Below are 14,351 nucleotides of genomic sequence, written 5' to 3' on the forward strand. Positions count from 1 at the left end.
TAGCGCCCACTTCTGATAAGATCAAGATCAAGATAAGATAAGGAATCGTGACGTGATTGGTTGTTGATTTGATGACGTCATTGTGGGCGTGACGACATAAGATTAGAAATTAAGAATTTCCATGTGGGCATAGGTGTAAATGGTTTCAGTTATTGTATTTTGGTTCGCGTATGGAATTATGGGTGATGGTAGAGATAGGATTCATGTTGTGATTGGTGGGACACTCTGAACAAGATCAAGATCAAGATAAGATAAGGAATCGTGAGGTGGGTGTGTGTTGTTATGAGATGTAGATAAGTGACATCATTTGTTAGTTGTAAATAAGTGACGTAATTGTTTTGAATGGAAAGGGGGTATATCAGTGTATAAGGAATCGTGTTGTGATCGGTGGGACACTACCGACAAGATCAAGATAAGATAAAGAATCGTGATGTGAATGTTTGTTGTTATAGAGTTTAGAATGTTTGGAATTTCGCTGGGGTCCTTGTCTGTCAGGGACATCACGTGGTGTGTTTGGTGATATTTAGAGATAAGAATCATGACGTTATGTGTTTGGAAATTTCTGGGGAACATATGTCGCTCTGTGATATCACATGTTGTTTTGGTTTGGCTATAGAATTGTGAATGATGTTTTTGAGATAAGATAACTTGTAATTTATCAGAGTGACACATGTCCATCATGTTTTGTTTGGTTGTGTAATGATGGGCGTACTAATTTCCAATACATTATGGGGTATTTCTTTCCTGTTAAAGGTTGAGAATTCTTAGAGTATGACGTGATGGCGGGTGTGATTAGGTTTTCTGAATAATTTAATTATATACTGGTATCATTAAACACACATACACACACACACACACACACACATTAGACATGAGAAGTCGCTAATGTATACATGTTGATACTCTAATATGTACCCTATGATTATTCTTATGTAAAAAAACTATTCAATATTAGAATTAAACTTACCAAAAACATACGAACAGTGATTATTGAAATTACAATTATCAATTGTTATCTTATATTTAAAAAAATATATTTACATTTCCTTCCAGAATGGGATCATCTTGGTACTATGCTTTTCTGAATAATTTAATTATATGTTGGTGTCTCTACGGTATTTTAAAATCAATAAATTAAAATAAACGGACAGTTAAATGGATTACACAACCTTTTGTATGTATTCTAGAAATTCTAATGAAAATTTAAAATTACTTACAGCTTTCTTTAATGGCCTTTCTAAATACGGATATTTCAAAAAAAAAATTTAAAAATAGTTGAATTTTATATCCATACCACAACACAAACACAAAAACCACAAAGAACGAAATTTCTGTAAATACTGTAACCTGAAATAGTTGAGTACTTCGTCCTTTGGATTACAGATTGTAGATGCTATGTTATCGTAATGAGCAATATCCCCCAGTGAGCGGTTTTCTTCAAAGGGTCTTTCATGAAGATGACATGAGTCACATCCATAAATTGCAGGATTGTTCAAAAGGTAGCATTTTCTCAAGTTTGGATATTTCTCAAATAATTACATATCACTACGTGATTAGAATTCACATGTTTGCGATGATACATATCCTAAAATTATTCATTCTTCGTTACTGTCGGAATTTATTGGTCTAGTAAATTAATGCTTACATTACTTTTTTGAAACCAATATTGAGTATTAATTTTACCTGCGATTCCTTGTGCTCTTAACCTATTTCTGAAACTGAAATTTATTTATTTTTTCTTTCTTTAGCATTAGTAATTTTAAGTAATGTATATTTATGAGAAACAAGGTTTTTGAACTTTCTCTTGCGTTTTCGTTTAGAAATTTCTTTTGCTAGCACAACAAATAAATAGCTATTTCTTATTATTTCAAATGAATATTAGCTCTGCAATGTCTACTTTGTAAATTTCTACATTACCTTTTATTTGACTGTAATATTATTAACAAATGGATCTGTAAAATAAAATAGCCAAATTCTTACAGTATTGTAACTTTTCAGGTGAAATTCTGGCAATTAATGTAATATCCAATTATTCCTTTTGCTTCCAAGATTTGAGTTTCTTGAAACATTTGAGAGCTTGCATGAACAAATAAGACTTTTAATTCAATGAATCAAAAAAAATTCTCTGGTTACTTTGTGGCATGAAATTTCACAAGGAAAAAAAATATTATCCTCCTTCGTAAATTTGTATAACACATCAACGACACCCAATTTTTCATTTAAATTTACACATTTTATTTGAATAAAATATTATTTACAAATTGTATTTACTGAATCTAACAATACAGAAAACAAATAAATAAAAAATACATCAAAGGTTTTTCCCATGCTTGTGGTATTGCCATCATATGGTTTTGACAATGTGACTCTCATCTGAAAGTTAATTTTTCATTTGGTGTTCATTGGGAATTTTTTGCTGTAGTAAAATTAAGGGTTGTATATTTATTTATTTGAAACCAATACATATACCTCAAAGAATTATTAAAAGCACAGAATCTTTCGTTCTGTTTCCAAAAGGATTTAAAGTACACGTTATGTTTTTATGTTTTGGGCATACAATTTCATTTAAATCAAGAACAGGCCTCCCTATTAACCTTGTTAATGTTTTTGATTTTTCTCTTCCTTTGGCAAGTAATATATGATATTTGCATGTTGATTCTATCATCCAATCTCTTAGTTTGTCCAAAGCTAGTGAACCAATTTCCCACTTAAGCTGATGGTTATATTTTATTAACCAGGAATTCTGTTTTTTAACTCTTTCAAGTAATTCTTTCCAACTACAAGGTGATTTTGTCAATGCATATCTTACACTAATTCCATCAGAAATACAAATTTCTTTAGGAAATAAATTTGAACTCTTATTCAAAAGAATTGGCAATCAATTATAGCAATGATAACTGAAAATTCGTATTTTTCATCCACTGTTAATTTTTCATAATCGTTTTCCATCATTCTTCTTCTTCCTCTTAGATTACTTCATTTGGCACCACAAATAAATAGTTATTTATTATTAGTATTATTATTTCACGGAATATTAGCTCTGATCGTATACTTTACGGTAACTTTCGTTTACAAAATTCTAAACAATTAGAACTTTTCACAAAGAAACTTTCAAAGAATTTGTGGCTCACCCATTATTTTTACATTACCAAGCACAAAACACCACAACATAAAACAGCAGCTACAGTGGATGAACGATTACCTTAAGTCCAAAGTCAGTTGACTCTATGGTATTTTCTTATAGTACTGTTTACACTTTCCATGCCCTACCCTGACAGTTCCTTCAAAAATGAACCTTTTGCGCACATGACTCAACGACATTTTTTCACATGTTGTTGGATATACTGTTGGCGTGTTTTTATCTTACTTTGTGTGGGAAAAGGTAAAATTTGTATATGTGTTATCTGGAGATTACCATAAAAAATAATAAAAATATAAAAATATAAATATAAAAATAAAAAAAATAAAAAAACACATTTTTTTATTTTTTCCCTAAAAAGTTATCAGTATCATTTGGAGGTGACATCACTAAAAGATATCTGAAAATGATGAGCTCGCTCATCTCCACGAGGCTCAGCAGACATCTTGTGGAGGAGTGGAGGGGTTAGGGAATTATTGCAGGTAAGTCCTCTGTCATCCTCTTGACTAACCTTTCACCTCCATAAGCTAATGCTATTTTTTCCCTCTGAAGTTATCAGTATCTGTTGGAGGTGACATCACTAAAAGATATCCACAAAATCTCCACTAGGCTGAGCAGACATCTTCTGGAGACGAGAAGAGAGACTAGGGGGTGATGGGCTTAGGGGGGGGAGCATTGCAGGGAAGACATCTGTCACCCTCTTGACAACTTTTTCACTTCCACCACCTAATGCTATTTTTTTCCCATCCCAACAATTTCGGACATATGAGTGAGAAAAATAGTCAGATGGACTAACATAACATCAAAAACACGTTTTGAGGATAAAATACTTAATAAGGACAAATAATATAGAATATCCTTTGACCCACAGAGATAAGATTTGCCCTATGATATCTCAAAGTAAGATAATCTCACATCAACATCACATCCAACAGCATGTAGAAACATGTCTGTGGATCCTTTGCGCATAAGTTTCATTTTGGAAGGAACGGTCAGAGTTAAGGGTCAGGTAAACAGTACCATAAGGAAAAATAAATCAGTGAAGTGTCTTTGCAGTTACGACAATTCGTTCATCCTGTGAAGTGATCATATTGTGTTGTGGCAATCGGTATCCAGGAAAAATGGGTGAGACACAAAAGTCATTGAAATTTTCTTTCTTCAGGAAATTAGCACAAGACAAATCTCTACACTTAGCTCTAAAAGGATGGAAACCAATTATTATTATTATAAAATTATGCAAGAAGTGGTCTGATATCCTCGGCTACTTGCAAAGAAGAGTTGATTACGAAATGGATCTTGGTGAGTATTATATTCTGAAATGCCAAGATGGGGAACTAATACTTGATGATACAGGAGCTGATGGAAGTAAACATTTTTCTATTAGTTGTGAAGAAGCTGAGAGATTTTCACCAAAAATGTATGACATTGATAACAAATTACTATTTTTGGAAACTGAATTACCATCTATTCATATCATGGAGCAAATTACCACTAATCATTTAAATTCATCAATGGTAAAATTAGACTTACAAGATTTTATCCAATTCGATAAAGATTATTTATTTTGGGATATTTACGAACATTTTACGAAACCTGTTTGTGTATATTTGCTGACAAAAGAATAGACAGAATGTTTAGGGAGGCATGGTGTCATTTCAAGGCTGACACAATATCAAATGTGTGGAAGTGTGGTTACCATGGTATCTGATTTAAAAACTCTTTTGCATGACCAGCTATTTTGATGTAATGTAACCAAGAAACAGTGAGTAACAAGAATTTTATTCATTGAACTCTTTGGAAAAGGTTGAGAGTCTAAATTAAATATTGTGAAATATTTTTAGGTAATTACATGTTTTGAATTTTTCTCAGTGAATATACTTGTAAATAGTATTTCAGCAAAATAAAATATGGATTTGTAAACTTAAATGAACAAAGATGTGTGTTTTTGTTGTTGTGTTTTCCCACAGTGAATTTTTTACTCAGTTATTCTGATTAGAACTTGACATTTAAATCCACAACGGTATATATTAATGCAATTCCGTTTAATTATTAAAAAAAACACAACTGTGAAATTAATGCCAGGACGGGAGAAAAAAAGTGTTGAAAACTAATGTCCATGTACTGATTATTTTATAAATTGTCTAATGCTACCTATTGACATTATTTGAGTTATCTGAAAACAATTCGTTCACATAATCGCAAATCTGAACTCTTAGAATTCGGTTGTTTTACAGAGAGAGAGGGAGCAGCTAATTAACCCAAAACGTGACTTTAACTCTTAACGTTAGGCATAGAAAAATGTTTGTACTCTCCAGATAACACATATACAAATTTTACCTTTCCTCACACAAACTAAGATAAAAACACACCAACAGTATATCCAACAGCATGTGAAACAATGTCGTTGAGTCATGTGCGCTAAAGGTTCATTTTTGAAGGAACGGTCATGGTAGGGCATGGTAAGTATAAATAGTACTGTAAGAAAATACCATAGAGTCAGGTGACTTTAGACTTAACGTAATGGTTCATCCACTGCAGCTGCTCTTTTGTTTTGTGGTGTTTTGGGTTTGGTAATGTAAAAATAATGGGTGAGCCACAAATTCTTTGAAAGTTTCTTTGTGAAAAGTTCTAATAGTTTAGAATTTTGTAAACGAAATTTACCATAAAGTATATGATCAGAGCTAATAATCAGTGAAATAATAATACTAATAATAAATAACTATTTATTTGTGGTGCCATATGAAGTAATCTAAGAAGAAGCAGAAGAATGATGGAAAACGATTATGAAAAATCGACAGTGGATGAAAAATAAGAATTTTCAGTTATCATTGCTATAATTGATTGCCAATACGTTTGAATAACAGTTCAATTTTATTTCCTATAGAAATTTGTATTTCTGATGGAATTATTGTAAGATATGCATTGACAAAATCACCTTGTAGTTGGAAAGAATTACATGAAAGTGTTAAAAAACAGAATTCTTGGTTAATAAAATATAACCATCAGCTTAAGTGGGATATTGGTTCAGTATATTTGGACAAAGTAAGAAATTGGATGATAGAATCAATATGCAAATATCATATATTACTTGCCAAAGGAGTGAAAAATCAAAAACATTAACGAGGTTAATAGAACTAACGATAGATTCTGTGATTTTAATAATTCTCAGAAGTATATGTATTGGTTTCAAAGAAATAAATATACAACCTTTAATTTTACGACAGTAATAAATTCCCACAAACACCAAATGAAAAATTAACTTTCAGATGAGAGTCACATTGTCAAAAACCATTTAATGGCAATACCACAAGCATGGGAAGAACCTTTGATGTATTTTTTTATTTATTTGTTTTCTGTATTGTTAGATTCAGTAAATACAATTTGTAAATAATATTTTATTCAAATAAAATGTGTAAATTTAAATGAAAAATTGGGTGTTGTTGATGTGTTATACAAATTTAAGAAGGAGACTAACATTTTTTTTCCTTGTGAAATTTCATGCCACAAAGTAACCAGAGATTTTTTTTTTGATTCATTGAATTAAAAGTCTTATTTGTTCATGCAAGCCCTCAAATATTTTAAAAAACTGCCAAATCTTGGAAGCAAACGAAATAATTTGGTATTAAATTAATATCCAGAATTTTAGTGGAGAAGATTTCACCTGAAAAGTTACAATACTATAAGAATTTGGCTATTTTATTTTACAGAGTCATTTGTTAATAATAATAATATTACAGTTAAATAAATGATAACATAGAAATTAACAGTCTTTATTATAGAGCTAATATTCATTTGAAATATAATAAATAACTATTTATTTGTTGTGCTGGAAAAGAAATTTCTCAAAAGAAAATGCAATGGCGAGTTCAAAAACTTTGTTTCTCACAAATATATATTACTTAAAATTACTGATGCTAAAGAAAGAAAAAATAAATAAATTTCAGTTACAGAAATAGGTTAAGAGCACAAGGAATCGCAGGTAAAAATAATAGTCAATATTGGTTTCAAAAAAGTAAATGTAAGCATTAATTTACTAGAACAATAAATTCCAATGGTAAGGAAGAATGAATAATTTTAGGATATGTGTCATCACAAACATGTGAATGCTAATCACTTAGTCATATGTGAATATTTGAGAAATATCCAAACCTGAGAAAATGCTACCTTTTGAACAATACTGCAATTTATGGATGTGCATCATGTCATCTTCATGAAAGACCCTTTGAAGAAAACCGCTCACTGGGGGATATTGCTCATGACGATAACTTAGCATCTATGGTCTGTCATCTAAAGGAAGAAGTACTCAACTATTTCAGGTTACAGTATTTACAGAAATTTCGTTCTTTGTGGTTTTTGTGTTTGTGCTGTGATGTGGATATAAAATTCAACTATTTTGGAATATTTTGTTTTTGGAATATTTGTATTTAGAAGAGCCATTCAGAAAAGCTGTAAATAAGTTTAAATTATCATTATAATTTCTAGAATACATACAAAAGTTTTTGTAATCCATTTAACAGTCTGTTTATTTTAATTTAATTATTTTAAAATACCTTAGAGACACCAACATATAATTAAATTATTCAGAAAAGCATAGTACCAAGATATTCCCATTCTGGAAAGAAATATAAATTAATTTTTTTTTAACTTAAAGATAACAATTGATAATTGTAATTTCAATAATCTCTGCTCATATGTTTTTGGTAAGTGTAATTCTAATATTCAATAGTTTTTTTACATAAGAATAATCATAGGGTACATATTAGAGTATCAACATGTATACATTAGTGACTTCTCATGTCTAATATGTATGTGTGTGTGTATGTATGTGTGTTTAATGACACCAGTATATAATTAAATTATTCAGAAATCCTAATCACACCCGCCATCTCGTCATACTCTAAGAATTCCCCACCTTTAACAGGAAAGGAATACCTCATAATGGATTGGAAATTAGTACACCCATCATTACATAACCAAACAAAACATGTCGACAATGACGGATGTGTGTCACCATGGGAAATTCCAAGATATCTTATCTCAAAAACATCGCCCACAATTCCATAGCCAAACCAAAACACCATGTGATATCACAGAGAGACATATGTTCCCCAGAAATTTCTAAACATTATGTCATGATTCTTATCTCTAAATATCACCAAACACACCACGTGATGTCCTCGACAGACAAGGGCTCCAGCGAAATTCCAAACATTCTAAACTTTATAACAACAAACGTTCATCTCGCGATTCCTTATCTTATCTTGTCAGAAGTGTCAAACCAATTACGTACACGATTCCTTATACACTAATATATCCCCCTTTTCATTGAAAACAATAACGTCACTTATTTACAACTAACAAATAACGTCACTTATCTACATCTCATAACAACAAACATTCACATTAAATTTCCTTATCTTATGTTGATCTTGATCTTGTCAGAAGTGTCCCATCAATTTCGACAGGATTCCTTAACCACTAGTATCATTCTTTCCATTCAAAATAATAACGTCACTTATTTACAACTAACAAATGACGTCACTTATATACAACTAACAAATGACGTCACTTATTTACAACTAACAAATGATGTCACTTATCTACTTCTCATAACAACACACACCCATATCATGATTCCTTATCTTATCTTGATCTTGATCTTGTTCAGAGTGTACCACCAATCACAACACGAATCCTTATCTCTACCATCAACCGTAATGCCATACACAAACCAAAATACAAGAACTGAACCCATTGACACATATACCCACAGGGAAATTCCTAACATTCCAATCTCATGAGGTCACTCCAACAATTACGTCCTCAAATCAACAACCAATCACATCATGATTCCTTATCTTATCTTGATCTTGATCTTGACAGAAGTGACTGCAATACTACTTGGTCTCATTTATTCGGTTTTACTTAACAGACTTCTATTTACACAACTGACCTTCTCAGTTGGCGAATAAAATCCAATACTAGATTGGATTTGGAATATCATGTAGTAACCATTATCTGCCGTGTTTTGGTCTGCCGAGATATGAGCTAATTTCTGAAGAATGGAAACCAATATTTTGATTTTTTTTAATTTTTTTAAATTAAGGGGATATTAAATCCTACATTATTTCAAAGCTGAATTAGAAACTCAAAGATAGGAATCAAAGAATTTCATGCCAAATATAGCAAACTATAAAACTTTTGGCGAATTGTAGCGTAAACTACGTGTTGAACTACGTAGTTCAACACGTAGTAGAACACGACGAATGAACTCGGTGCTTTAGCGTAAGCTAAAGCACATAGTTCAGCAGCAAGTTTACTAATAGGGCATGTTGCCCTAGTACTACATATTACTAGGGAAACTCGTTGCAAAGGTGGGGAAAGTTCTGATCACTATTCTTAGTATTACCCATAATGTAAAACACATATCCTAGGAGATATATGATGTTATACATTATGGTGGAAGGTCACTACCCAGAACGGTTTCAACTTTTATTGAGGTTTCAGCAATAAGTAGGTAGACCAGGTAATACTGAGGTTATAGCAAAAAGAATTTTTGTACTTTGCTATACGAGTTGTAAAAACGGTGCACCCATAAATTACTTAATAAATTAATATCCCCTTAATTTAAATAATGTTACATCGCCGAAGTGAACACTATTGGCTCTTTATTTTAGGTAGTTTTAAATTTTATTTATAAATCAAAATAAAAACGCTTAACGTATTAATGAATGGTGAATATAAGCTAATTAATGATCGTGTCTTTTCAGGTTTTGATCAATATTAAATATTTCCTGTGAAAGATTACAATATTTTGCACGTTTCAAGAAGTAGTCACATTTCTTTCCTGTTTAGAGCTTAATTTTACTAGTTGGTTAAAAATGAGTTTTGTTCTTCTTTTGTAAAACGTTCTGGTTTGTTTGCATTGTCAGGTATGAATTAAAATCAAATATTCTTAAGGAGTTTTTTAATAATTTAATGTACTAAAAATTACTTGATATTCAGTGGGGAATGTGTTCAGTGGAACTGTTCCCACTTAATATATTCAGTGGAAATTATATATACACTCCCTCTCCAAAAAGAAACCAAACTTTTCGAAAATAGAAGAGACTAGTGGCGCCACCTGTTGTATATTTTTGTTCGAAAGCGGCAAGCCGAATTCATTAGTGCTGTGTTAACTATTTATGACATTTGTTTCATTAGACGCAGAATTAAGAGTGACAGCGTGTTTTGACGAACGGTCGGAAAATGAATTTCAAACAAAGAGCTGCGATTGACCTTTGTGTTAAACTTGGTAAACGTTTTACCGGAACGCTTCAAATGCTTCAGAAAGAATACGGTGATGAATGCCTATCCCGTACTCAAGATTACGAGTGGATTAAGCGATTTCAAAGTGGTCGTGAGACGCTTGAGGACGACGAAAAGCCGGCCGTCCAAAAACTGAACTGAGCGAAGTTAACATCGAAAAAGGGTATGATTTCATCAAAGAAAACCCGAAATCGTCAGTGAGATTGATTGAAGATGAAATGCGGATTTCAAAATCAACTGAGTACAACATTTTCACCAAGAGTTTGGGCCTTCGTAAATTGAATTCGCGATTTGCACCATCTCATCGTTCGAACATTTTGAGACAGTTTTTTGAGCAAAAACCAAGTTTATGTGTTGGATCACTCGCCGTATTCACCTGATTTAGCATCCTATGACTTCTTTCTCTTCCCCTAACTTCATTTGCCGACGAAAGGAAAACGAGACGATACCAATGAAAACGTTCAAGCGGAAGTAACCACGACCTCAACTGCATTACAAAAACCGATGTAAAAAACTCATTGAACGAATTAATCGACCATGCCAAACTCTGTATCGAAGCTGAGGGAGTATATTGTTTGAAATAAATTATTTGAATAATTATAATTGACCTGTGTTTTATTTTCTAAGAAAATTCGGTTTCTTTTTGGACATATGGTATATTGCGATATTATAGTTTTAAAAGTGAAAAGATATCTGATTTGCTATCGTGTTGAACTACGGGAGAGTTTTATTGTTTGAGATTAATGAAGTCGTGAATGATAGTAATGAATGATCAGTCATTAAAGATAAAATAATATTGTAGATAATATTGTAATCTGAAGATATGCAGCCAGAGTATGAAATAAAATATGTTAGGGGGAAACAGAAAGTGATTAAAATGCTGCGAAACTTTACGGGAATACATTGTACGTCATCTGGAAGAAATATCTGAGAAAAACATTCCAATATTCACCACCAGGGGCGCTGTATGCTGTACCGAATCTAGATGTAATAATTAGTCTGCGTGTAAGAAGGAGAAAAGCGACACAAGCATGAATAACACATTTTTATTCGCTTCCATTAGGCATTCACTGGCTATTTGTTATTTCTGTTCAATGTGCTGCCTTTCCCGTTATGCCACAAACTGCATCCTCTGCACACCTGGTTCAACAATCTCATGTCCATCTTGTAAACCCTCCTGGCATCTGCCGAGTTGAGAGATATACAAATACCAGCATTTGGTCTTCACAACGCCTCCTGGTGGTGAATTTTATAACTACTTATTTATTCTCAGATTTCTCTTCCACATGAGGCATGTTGAGTTCTTGTAAACGTGTGCAGCATTTTGATCACTGGATGACGCTCCATACGCCTTAAACATGGGTTAATTTTCATCATCCTTGCTTCTCCTGATAAGTGTGTACCTTTAGACTGCCGAAGTTTTCCTCACACTGGTGAAACTACAGATTTTCCCTCAGAAACTGGTATCAGTGACTCTCTTCCACCCCATATTCTACTGCCAATTGTTTATTAAGACGCACAATGAACTGGAGAAATAGATTTATTAAATATTTCGATTAATCGAGCTTGATAAGCATTTAAGTGGCACTAGGAAATCTCGTAAATTGTTGATAGAATAAATGACACATTAATGAATGATGGGCTAAAGGTTATGAATATTCTGCGATTTCATCTTAGAACTTGATTCAGAAAGGTGAACCATGATTTTGACCATTTTGCAAATATCGTTAGTGGTTTTAGAGTTTTTAAAATAGAAGGCATAACTAGCTTGTAAAGGATATAATTACAGTAGTAACCTGATGCTACAGTCACAGCTTTTGTGACTATAGCAGCCTGAACATTGGCTGTCTGGTTTTCTGTTGAAAATTTTTCTTATTTCTTTTTGATATCACGTGTTCATCACATTGACATTTTGTTTCTGTGACTAATTACAACATCCATTTAGATAATGGCCAGAACATTTATTTTACAATCTTATGCTTGCCTATTCTATTTATTCTGCTCACCCATTCCTTAATACTAATTAATATCAAGTTCCTTCAGTAGTACTCAAGGCACTTCTGACGAGATCAAGATCAAGATAAGAAAAGGAATCGTGACGTGATTGGTTGTTGATTTGATGACGTCATGAGATTGGAATGTTAGGAATTTCCCTGTGGACATATGTGTTAATGGGTTCAGCTGTTGGATTTGGTTCGCGTATGGAATTATGGGTGATGGTAGAGATATGGATTCGTGTTGTGATTGGTGGGACATTTTGAACCAGATGAAGATCAAGATAAGATAAGGAATCGTGTCGTGGGTGTGTGTTGTTATAAAGACTGGAATGATAGGAATTTCACTGGGGGGTATATGTGTCAATGGGTTCAGTTCTTGTGTTTTGGTTCGTGTATGGAATTATGGGTAATGGTTGGTATAAGGATTCGTGTTGTGATTGGTGTACACTTCTGACCAGATCAATATAAGATAAGAAATCGTGACGTGAATGTTTGTTGTTATGAGATGTAGATAAGTGACGTCATTTGTTAGTTGTAAATAAGTGAGGTTATTGTTTTGAATGGAAAAAGGAGATATATTAGTGTATAAGGAATCGTGTCATTATTGGTCGGACACTACTGACCAGATCAAGATCAAGATAAGATAAGGAATAGTGACATGAATGTTTGTTGTTATTGAATTTGGAATGTTTGGAATTTCGCTGGGGCACTTGTCTGTCAAGGACATCACGTGGTGTATTTGGTGATATTTAGAGATAAGAAGCGTGACGTTATATGTTTGGAAATTTCTGGGGAACATATGTCGCTCTGTGATATCACATGGTGTTTAGGTTTGGCTATGGAATTGTGGGAGATATTTTTCAGATAAGATATCTTGGAATTTTCCCAGGGTGACACACATCCGTCATTTTCGTCATCTTTTGTTTGGTTGTGTGTACTAATTTCCAATACATTATGGGGTATTTCTTTCCTGTTAAAGGGTGGGAATTCTTAGAGTAGCATCGTGATGGCGGCAGTGATTACGCTTTTCGGTATAATTTAATTATATGCTGGTGTTCCACAAACACACACACACATATTAGACATGAAAACTCTCTAATGTATCCATGTTGATACTCTAATATGTTCCCTATGATTATACTTATGGAAAAAAAGGAATTATGCTTACCAAAATATACGAGCAGTGATTATTGAAATTACAAACCAATGCATAAAAAATATTCAGTATGAGAATTATGCTTACCGGAACATACGACCAATGATTATTGAAATTATCAATTGAAATTATGTTTAACTTAAACATAACAATTATCAATTGTTATGTTTAAGTTAAAAAATTAACTTACATTTCTTTCCAGAATGGGAACATATTGATAACTCAAACATACACTTTTTATTTATTTAATTATTATTATTTTTTTTTTGCTCCGAAGTTTTCATTATCAGTTGAGGTGACATTACTAAAAGATTATTGCCAAATGACTATGTCTTTTTCGATTTAATGTTATCTTGTTTACAAATGTTTGGGAAATGGTGTTTTTTTTTTACTTTACATGAAGAGAAAAAAACAAACAAACGGTATTTTAAAAGTAAACAGAGACTTGAAAGGTTACAATAACTTTTTTGTATGTAGAAATTCTAATGATAATTTAAATTTACTTAGTTTTCCAGAATGATTCTTCTTAATGCAAATAGATATTCCAAAATAGTTGAAGTTTTATCCACACCACAACACACAAAAACACAATCTTGAAAAAACGAAATTTCTGTAATAACCTGAAAAGCTATTTGTCTTTTGTTCCTTAGATTTCTATCCGTTTGGTACACTATATGTTTTTAGCATTCACATGGTTCGTTCATTGCGACACACATATCCTAAGTCGTGGGTTTTAATGAGTAATAATCCG

The 14,351-nt window shown here is 32.3% G+C and overlaps 1 protein-coding gene across 1 annotated transcript in view; it reads right to left on the reverse strand.

Annotated features, from left to right (window-relative positions):
- The window catches only part of LOC150103552 (uncharacterized), a 62,520-nt gene that overhangs the window by 3,686 nt on the left and 44,483 nt on the right, over window positions 1-14,351 (reverse strand). The gene's annotated exons all lie outside the window — the stretch shown is intronic.

Source organism: Typopeltis vanoorti, chromosome 9 (genome assembly GCF_054136105.1).
Source record: "Typopeltis vanoorti isolate ZY-2024b chromosome 9, IOZ_Tvanoo_1.0, whole genome shotgun sequence".
Lineage (NCBI taxonomy): Eukaryota > Metazoa > Arthropoda > Arachnida > Uropygi > Thelyphonidae > Typopeltis > Typopeltis vanoorti.